The sequence below is a fragment of the Gossypium hirsutum genome, chromosome D02 (genome assembly GCF_007990345.1).
Source record: "Gossypium hirsutum isolate 1008001.06 chromosome D02, Gossypium_hirsutum_v2.1, whole genome shotgun sequence".
Lineage (NCBI taxonomy): Eukaryota > Viridiplantae > Streptophyta > Magnoliopsida > Malvales > Malvaceae > Gossypium > Gossypium hirsutum.
This window is the reverse complement of record NC_053438.1, coordinates 19,731,361-19,742,441: the sequence shown is the minus strand read 5'-3', so window position 1 is coordinate 19,742,441 and position 11,081 is coordinate 19,731,361.

Below are 11,081 nucleotides of genomic sequence, written 5' to 3'. Positions count from 1 at the left end.
TATTTTGCATTCATAGTGAAATTGTGATAGCGAAATTATGATAAGCAAATATTAGCTCATTGATTGTCTAAGTTCAAACTAATTATAAGTGGGATTGTAATAACGTTTACATTGCGAGAAAAATAACTTGCTTTAGTAGATAATCTAAACGAATCTGTTATCTCGGCTAATCTTGGCTATCGGAGTAATTGACTCTACGGGTAGAGATATAAATGTATTCATTGGCAGAATGGTACATTAGACTAGACTCAATATGAGTTAATTCTGAATTTTTTTGTGAATTAGTTCACTTGTGACATTCATGGTGTGATTGACCTAAATCTCTAGGTTAGTCACTAATCATGCGTATGTAACTCATGTACTTTTATATAAGTGGAGGCTTATGCTTTAAAGATGATCGAGCTGATAGCCGGTATGTTTGGTGCATGACTTGTGTATGGCATGGCTTTACTAGCAACAGTGGAATTCATAGCTCAATTAAAGAGTTAACGATATCCTTTCATTGACATTGTGTGGATTGATAAATATAGAACGTGGTCATGGGTTGCTTGTTCTCGAACGAGCAATTTATCATAGTCATTTGTTGGCAATGATTATATTAATCATTAAGAAGACACAATGGCGACAATGAGATAAAATAAGATTGTATTGAGCGAACGGATTTAACTCAAATGAATCAAGGATATCATATGAGGGTAATACACACATGACAAGGTCATTGGACAAAGTAGTTGAATGACTTGCTTTCGTAAATAGTATACAATATGGAGTTTTCAATCATGGTACTTATTGTGGACTGACTCCATGATTAAGTAATTGTGAATTATCAGAATGATACTTCTAGATATAATTGCAATTACTAAAGCCTAATTGTATATGTCTGATAGGTCCCTCCGCTAGCTCAACAAAAGCTTGATCGGACTGCATTTGAATTTTAAAAAAATTCTACAACTTTGAAAATAATTTAATTGAGTCAATTTGTTTGATGCGGAATTAAATTGGACGGTCATAAGAATTGTTCAACTAGAGATTTTGATTAAAGAATTTTCTTGAAAAACTAATTTAAAAAATCTAAGTGATTTTTGAGAAAATTAATTTTGATCAAGTAAAATTAAATTAATCAAATTAATTAAAATTAATATGATATTTTTGAAAATTAATTTTCAAGTCAAACAATTAGCCCAATGGGTAATTGAATTTGAAAGTAGGACCTGAAATCGTAAATTGGGCCTGGGAGCCCAAAATCGAGACCAAGACCCAAAAATTGGCCTAACCAAGTCTAGTATGTGAAATCGGACTGATAGTCCAATTGGTGGCTAGATCAGATTGATCAAGTCATCACTAGTCCCAACCGAAATGATAGAAATCGAACTAGCTCAGGGTGTTGGCAGTTGCGACGACGACATTCCAGTGGTAGCAAATGGTCGATAGCGGTGGGATTTCAGTGGTTGAGCAGTGGAAGAATTACATTCGTATTAGGTCTCTACTAGAGAATTTGATTTCAAAATAATTATTCCAAATATAATATTATTTTAATAGATTTAATATTTAATTTAATTTAATAATTATCTTAATATTATTTTATTAATTTAATATTAAAGTGATTATCTTAATATTTAATTTAATTTAATGTTTATCTTGTAGATTAATATTCTATTAATTTAATAAGATTTAATATTAAATTTAATCTAATATTTATCTTGATAAGTATTATATTAATTTAATATTAAAGTGATTAAGTTTAATCATATTTGAACTTTCTAAACTCTCCCTATATAAAAAGAGCATTAGGTCATTATTTACACACACTTGAATTCAAAAGAAAAGTTGTAGAGAGAAAGTTTCCTGAAGAAATTATTTCAGAAAATTTCTAGAGATATTTTTTTTATTTACAACTTGACCTAAAAATTTAGATAAATTGCGAAATTACCCCATTAGTAATTTTTTTGAAAGTTTTTCTAATTCGAAGCGAGCCCACACACGGTAGACATGAGCTTAAGGATAGTGGAGAAGACTACTCGGTCGAAGCATTCATCCTAAATAAATAAAAAAGGTACAATTTTGATTAAGTATTTATTACTTTAGATATCACAATCAAGTTATTGTTTTGGAAACTTTTTTAAAAACTTTGGTTTTTCCTTAAATTATTTTCCGTTGCTTTTTTCAAACCTGATTTTCCAACACAACCTAACCAACTTAGATTTTTGAATAAAAGTGGTGGGTTCATATTTGAAGAGAATGAAAATCTAGACTATGTGAGAAACTAAAGATCTAAGGTAAGATTTCATGATTTAGTACTAGTATCATGTTTATTTCATATATTTGAGTATAAAATGTGATGTGTATCAAATCTAATGATTATCATGTTGATGTAAATTGAAGAATAAGACAAGGAAGCAGATGGACGAGGTGTACACAAGGGGAAACAAGTAGAAAAAGCTTGAATAAGTCTAATTTAGCTAAATTTATAAGTACTTTACAATTATTTCTTACCTAATTAAGGTTGTAATTTATATACTAATGAACTAGTAACATCATGAATATAAGTATTTGCAAGTTAATAATGTAATGGCCTAATTTTGCCCAGGCCCAAGACCAAATACAAATAATAAATAAAGCCCAAATGAATAAAAAGTCCAAATACCTCTTAGAAGTTTATAATGTTGTGAAATTAACTATTGGTAGCTGTGGTTAGCTAATTTTGCTCGAAGAACCTCTTAAAAGTTTTGTTGAGATGGTGAATCACGAAAATTGCTATTTCACTAATGATTTTCTTTTATTAGTATGTTGAAATATGATCTTAAACATTGGTGTCTGATGCGAGTCTCAAGGCCCAAAATAAGGCTCATGAACTTGATGGGCTCACGCTACCTCAAGGCCCAACAACAATGTCAAAGGCTAAGCAAAACAAATCAGGATTCGATCAAAGACAAGATTCGAGGAAAAATCTTTTCGAGGAAAGAGGGAATGATACATGCACGGATGGGGTGAAAATTATTAAATTCCAATCACCAAAGCTGTCAATTTTCAAGCTTGGGAAATCAACATACTTGCCACAACTTTTTGGATGGGATCTTAGTATTTCTGGGTTGAGATGTCTACATGGCATTTGAAGATCTATCTCTTAGCTTTAAAACACATTTTGAGTCACTTGATTCTGAGTTCTGGAGCTCAAGTTATGACCGTTTTAGTGAAGAATGCGTGAGCAGAATTTCTGAACGAGATTATGACGAGAATTACGAATTTTGGGCTTTTAATTGGAGTTTAAATCATATTGGCTTCGGCTTTTAGGCTTAATTTTTATTATATATGAGCCCAATATTGTATTTATCATCTCTTATTATTTTATTATTATTTTATTCTAAATTTTTGATAATTATTAAGTATTTTAAGTTATTTAGAAATTTTATGTTGATAAGAAAGTTTAGTTTAAAACTACTTCTTGTTTAGATTAAATTAGAGTTCTAGTATACTTAAGAGTTTTATTTAGATCTATTTTGCTAGCCTATATATAAGCCTTTGCATTGTATACAATTCATTAATTATTTAACTTCTCTTTTGAGTTTATAAATTCTCTTTGAGTTTTCTTTTTAAGAATTTATCTTGAGTTTCTTTTAAAAGATTTTTAACAATCTTTTCAGATTGTAAGGATCATCTTCAAACTTTTTCTTGCCAAGTTTTCTTTCTTGGATGGGAAATTAGAGCCGCCTAAAAGGGGTTGTGGATTCTTTGTGTTTCTAAGGCTTTTTAGGACTTCTACATACCATGTTCTATCTTTCCATTTATCTTCTTTATTCGCTTCCTTATTATTCTAATATTTGATTTATTATTTTATTTTAGTTATTTATTTTAATTGTTTTATTTGACTTGGATTCAATTTCATTTCAAGTTGTGTCAAAATCTAAGTTTCTTTCTAAACGTCTAGAGCCCTAAGTCAAATCCGCGAGTTTGACAAACTTTACGATCCACTTCCGCATTTATCCACATCATTCTTTATCATTTGGTATTAGATTTGAGCATTTTAGGTGTTCTTTTTGTTTTATAAACCGATTTCTAGCAATATAGCCTCAAAACAAATTTTTTACCTCGACAATTTTCGGAAAAAAATATTTTTCAATGGGTAAACGATTTTCAAATGATCTGAAATTTTACATACAATTTCTTGGCACTATTTTAGAGTACTAAAAAATATTTCTCACAAAAAAATGATCAAAAAGGTACAAAAAAAGAAAATACGAAAAAAATAAAAAATATTATGTGGGTTGAATTTTGTGCCAAAACTTTCCACATTAGATCTACATTATTTGAGGAGGCTCCAGTTTAAATTTCGTGATTTTTGGAAATCAGAGAACACCTCGAACAAAGTTTGTCAAGTTGTTTTGTAATTTTTCGGGTTTTCGGGTTTCAGCAATTTTCATTGACTTTTAGCCTTAGTTTTTCATTTGTTTTTTTTTTGCTTTTTATTGTTCCTTTATACATTCTAACACTTTATTGTTTCTTGTGTTAGTAGGTTAAAGCACGTGCAACAAAATTCTTTGATGTCTAACCGGTTTTAGACTCATAATATTGCTATTATGTTTGCTTTATTAGTTTGATTCTAATACATTCTGATTGATTGATATAGACACTTTTTAAAAGACTCACAAGATTAATTCTTACCTCATTGAGAATTTGATTTTTATTTCTGAGTGCATAACAGTGAGGTTTGTTTAATTTTTCTTTTCTTGAGTATTGTGTTCTTTTCAAGCTTTCATAATGATTCGGGATACTATGATTGGGAAGTTGTAAAGGCAAATAGAGGAACTATTAGACAATAGGAGATGGTCAAATGAAAAGAGGAGTATGATTGGTCTCTCACCTATTGTGAAATGCTATTGGTGTAGTTTAAAAGATCATGAGGGTTACCGATATCTAATTAAATATCCAAATAGAGAGAATAAGATTGAGCTATCACTTTTTGTGCAATGTTATTGGTGTAGTTCAAAAGATCATAGAGTTTCCAATGTCTAATTAAATATCCAAAAAGAGAAGAAAGTAAGTAAGTATGACTTTGTGTCTTTTGTTGATTATTACTTTAGTGGAAAAGAGATATGTGATGGCGAACTTTGTGAACTAAAAAAAGATGATAGTGAGAATTTTTTCCTCAAATCTATGGAGTTAGATGAGATAGAAACGTCATGTTCTCCTACTGAGATGTATTGTATTGAATTGAATATTCATATTACTTGTGAGGGGGATATGGGAAATGAAGAAAAATCATGTGAAAAGACCGAGAGAAAAGAGACCTTGAGTGATAAAAGTCTACTTGATGGTCCAAATTTGGTGAGTGAAAATCCATATGAGGTAAAATTGAAGAGTTCTCACTAGGAAAAAGAATATGAAAAGAAAGAAAATACCTATACAAAAGTGAGGAATGATTATGTTTTAACTTACCCTAGGGTTTAGGGTTTTAGGGTTTAGGGTTTAAGGTTTTAGGGTTTAGGGTTTAGTGGTGTTTCTTTATTGCAGGACTTCATGGATCCATTGATGAACTCTCAGTTATATTACTCTACCACCGATAGATGATTTTACTTTTGGGAAAGAGGTAAGTTGAATATTGATAATTCCCCACAAGTGCTACAAGGTAAGAAAAGGTAGAGAAACATTAGAAATTGATTTAAGAAGACATACCTTGAATTTTTTTTATAAATATGCTACTAGTTTTGTTTGTAAAATATTTCCTTACAACATGCTTTCTCGTTGGTCAAATTTTATTAAACATTGGTTTGACAGTTCAACTGATTTTATGGGTTTATCTAAATTTGTAAATGTTAAAAATAATAATTTTGTTGCATTAAATAAGTTTTTTTAAAGTATTTTACATATTTTCTCTTGCAACAAAATTTTCTATCTTGACCTTTAACGATGAATTTTTACATAATAAGATTAAACTTCTTGATTTTTATAATTATGTGAAATTCTTAACTCATCGTTGGAAATTCTTATGGATGACCGTGAATAAGTTTCCTTAAACCATTTTAAACATTTTCTCTTGCAACAAAATTTTTTATCTTGACCTTTAACGATGAATTTTTACATAACAATATTAAACTTCTTTATTTTTATAATTATGTGAAATTCTTAACTCATCATTGGAAATTCTTATGGATGACCGTGTATATTAAAAGAAAGTTATAGGTTATTTTTTACTTGAAGACTCATGTACCTAACACTTCTTTGTTTAGTGTTGATACCTTGTTTTTAAAAGAGACATACATGATCGAAGTTGATTTGCAAGATCAAAATAATGTCTTTGATCCTGGAGATAGTTTTTGCACACAAGAAAGCTTAGGTAAGTATTTTTTTCATTTTTTTCATTATTTATTCTAATCCTTTTTATTTTTGTGTAGTTAAAGATTCAGGGACTAATCTTCGTGAGGAAGGGGGAATAATACGAGTAGCTCGGTCCAATTCAAAGGCCATAATAGAGATAGGCATTTCCAAGTACTCAAGCAGATCAATGACAACGCCTATCAAATAGATCTGCTCAATTCGAGGATTAAAATTTTTGAGGAAGAAGGGAATGATGCGAGTCTCAAGGACCAAAATAAGGCTTATGAACGTGATGGGCTCAAATTTTCTCATGGCCTAATAACGAGGTCGAAGGCCAAGCAAATTCGAGCAAGATTGAACGGGACCATCTAAGACTTCGTTACCAAGACCTTAGATGCGCACACGACTGAAAATGAAAATCGAGATTCACTTTCTTATTTTCAAGAAAATCAAGAAACTGAATCTTGGTCCAATTTTGTTGTTTCGGACAATTTCAAGAATCAAGAAAATAAAGATTTCAAATCTTGGAAATCTTGGTCCAAGAAACCGAATCTTGTAGCCAAGACGCATCGGATTTCATGTATAAGCTTGAACAAGCCAATTTCGAGAGCAAACAGATTACAAGACCAAGTTCTTGAAAAATGGCCCATTAAGATGTCTCCAAGCCCATCTTGATGTTTGGAAAGTAATTTAATTGAATATCAGGTCAAATTATCAAAGTGACCCAAATTGTAAAATATTTAAAGTATAGGTCCAATTTTATTTTAATAGGTGGATCATCATGTAAGAATTCAACCCAAAGAGCCTATTTAATTTATTTGGCTGAATTCCTATTAAAAATCCACACTTAGAATTATTTTGTTTTTTTTTATTTGATGAGTTGTCATGTTAGTTACTCCCTTAGGGTTAGGAAAACTTACGTAACACCCCGAACCCGTGTATATCGCCGAATTAGGGTTACGAGGCATTACCGATCAAAACACAACTCAGAACAATCTTTCATTATAAATTATGCACAAATTTGACTAACTCAATCATGAATTTTTTTTTAAAAGAAACTCGAATAGTAATTAATAGCCCAATCATATAAATCACATTCGCACCTATACATTACTTAATCAATTAAAACTAATCATGTTTTACAAGCCAATAGTTCGAACCTATCCACTATTATATTCATACCATTCGAATATTCAATATATATATTCAAGCTTATATCATTACATCATATTCACTAAGCTTATGTCAAATCATCCATTGTATATATTTATTTAAGTAGCAAACTTCTAGCCATGCCATTATAAAAAAAAACTATGCACATATGCATACTAAGTAAGAACAATCCATATATTTAACTAATTATCAAGCATATCATTTTATAAGATATATACATGTGCATAACATTCTAAAACAAAGCCAATTCTAAATTCGAATACCAGATCATGGCTAACCCAATACAATAATAGTTTATAAAAATAGTAATTTATACGTTATGCATATGGGTAATTTAAGACAAAACATAGGTGACCTTCCACGTTTTGGGCAATTTTGATTTGTACAAAAATTAAACAGCATATGAGCATTAATTCAGACAACATTAATATGCTCAAAAACGGATAACAATTATCCAGCATTCAGACAACATTTAATCAACAATTGGACATCAATCAATCAACATTTAGACAACATTTAATCAACAATTGGACAGCATTAAATCAACATTTGGACAGTATTTAATCAACAATTGGACAACATTCAATCAATATTTGGACAACATTTAATCAACAATTGTACAACATTAATTCAACATTTGGACAACATTTAATCAACAATTGGACAGCATTCAATCAATATTTGGACAACATTTAATCAACAATTGGACAACATTCAATCAACATTTGGACAACATTTAATCAACAATTGGACAACATTCAATCCATATTTGGACAGCATTTAATCAACAATTTTTACATCAATTAAGCCAAATTATATAATCAATCATCACACAAATATGCTACAAATCATACCTCTAAAATGAGTTACTTCATGGCCGATTATACATTATCGTAACATCATTAACAAAACACAACCAAAATAAATCATTCATCCCTACAAAAGCTTACCAACATGAACTAATCATACCATATATATATCTTTGCATCATACCAAATTCATATACTAAGTATATACCACACAAATATTCCATGTTCCAAAATTTCTTAAACATTAGCATATTAGCATTAAACCAAGCCATTTTCGCATGGCTAAATATCTACAATATTCAAGACCAACCAAAACAAATGCTAGCCTATACATGCCATATGTTCAAAATTTCAAGCTTTTAAAATACCGAGATAGAGGTTGATAGTGTGACGGACTTCCTTGAAGATCCCCGAGCTCGTAACTAGCTTCCAAAAATCTAAAAAAGAAATGAATGAACAAACACATAGTAAGCTTAAATAGCTTAGTAAGTTGTAAGTATATAATTTTCAAAGAACTCATAAAAATTACACCAGTAGGCCGAAATCAACTAATCATGTACACATACATATATAATCATATTTATACACTTAATTCATCTTTCATATTATACATATTACTTACCTTTACTTCTAATTTCATATAACTTAAACGTTCCTGAATCATTTAATTCAAACTCACATTCAGGTTTACCATATGATTTCCCGTTATACCTTGCGGATTCAAAGAAAAGATACTCGATCGGCTTAAAAAGCTCGTACAATGCCAACGTCCCAGACGTGGTCTTTCATGTAATCAAACAACGATGCCACTGTCCCAGACAGGGTCTTAAACGTAATCATATACGACGTCAATGTCCCATACATGGTCTTACACGTAAATATCAAATCGAGGCCAACGTCCCAGATATGGTCTTACACGATGTCACATTTCAGCATTTCTGTAGTTCGTATGACTTTCGGATATCGTAAATCAACCAATTAAAACTCATAATTAATCATCATTTGTCAAATACAATTCAACATAATAGGGTACAGATACACATTTAGATTCGACTATACATAAAATAAATACAGTAAATTTAACTTCAATAATTTACTTACGAACTTACCTCGGACGAAGACAAGTGGATGGAAATACTACTCGACCACTTTCGACTTCTCCCGATCTAATTCCGTTTTCTTTTGTTCTTGATCTAAATAAAGTCAAATTTAGCTATTTAATAACACATTTTATTCAAATTTATTCCAAAAACACATAAATGAGAAATTTGCATTTTAGCCCCTAACATTTCACATTTTTTTCAATTTAGTCCTTATTTCAAAACAACTCAAAATATTCAAAATTTCAACCCACTCTAGTTAGGCCGAATCTACCCAAGGTCCCTAGCCACCCATTTCTATCATTTTATTTCACATGTTGAGCCAATACAAAAGTCACAATTAAATCCTTAGTACACATTTTTTTACTAAAAATCACTTAATTAAACATAATAATCTAACATCAAAAATTTATTTTTCATTATCAAACAACAATTTCATCACATTATCAACAATGGCACTTCTCAAAATCATCATCAATTCCAAAAAATAAAACATGGGCCAGGTAATATACAAAGCAACGATCTCAAAAACGTAAAAATTATCAAAAACCGAACAAGAAACATACCTAATTTTGAGCTCCAAAGTGCCGAATACCTAAAAGCTCAAAAGCTTATTTTCTTTCTCAACATTCGGCCAAAAATAAATAACATGCATGGCCATTTTCATGTTTTCTTTTATTTAATACATATTAATACAACAATTACCAATTTAGCCTTAGCCATATAACATTAAAATCGCACTAACTAATGTCCTTACTTGTCCATGCATTAATTCCATGGTCCAATTGCATCATAAGGACCTCATACTTAAAAAGCCATGTCAATTCCGCACTTTAACAAGTGGCACATAACTTTTGCATTTTCTACAATTAAATTCTTTTTCACAAATCGGCACACAAACGATAAAATTAATTCATGAAATTTTCACACATATAAATTAACATGTTGTAGACACCAAAAATAATATTAAATTTTTTTTACTCGGATTTGTGGTCCCGAAACCACTGTTCCGATTAAACTAAAACTGGACTGTTACAACTTATTTTGCGGGCTTATAAGTAGCATGGACGTTCACCCTTACACACATACAATTGATTTATGTTTTTTTTGAGTTAATAATAATTTTCTTTGAGTTTTTCTTCAAGAATTGTTGTTGAGTTTCTTTTAGAAGCTGTTTTAACAATTTTTCAGGTTGTGGTAATCATCTTCAAGCTTTTTCTTGCCAAGATCTCTTTCTTGGAGGGGGAATTAGAGCCATTGAAAGGAGTTGTGGATTCTTATTGTTTCCAAGGCTTCTTAGGATGTCATATTCTCTTTTCTATCCTTAATTTATTGTTTCTTGCTTATTTAAGTTAGTTCTTACTGTTTTGGCTTGCTGCTTTTATTTATTTTTGTTCTAGGTTAAAGTTGCTTCAAGAAAGACGTTCTCCTATCTTGTTCCATCAAGAAACAAATCAAAATTAGGAGTTTAAATCTTTTCTTATTGTTTCAAGCATTTTTGCACAAAACAATTTGCTTTTGTCTTTAAAATCACTTCTTACAAATCTGTTTGTGTTTTATTTTTCCAGATCTGGTTGGGGCATTTTCTTGAGGTCTAAAAATGATTTCTTTCCATCCAAGAAACCTTAATTCGTTCTCTTTTGGACTCTCTACCAGTCGGTTCATCTTTCTTTTGTTTTAATTTCGT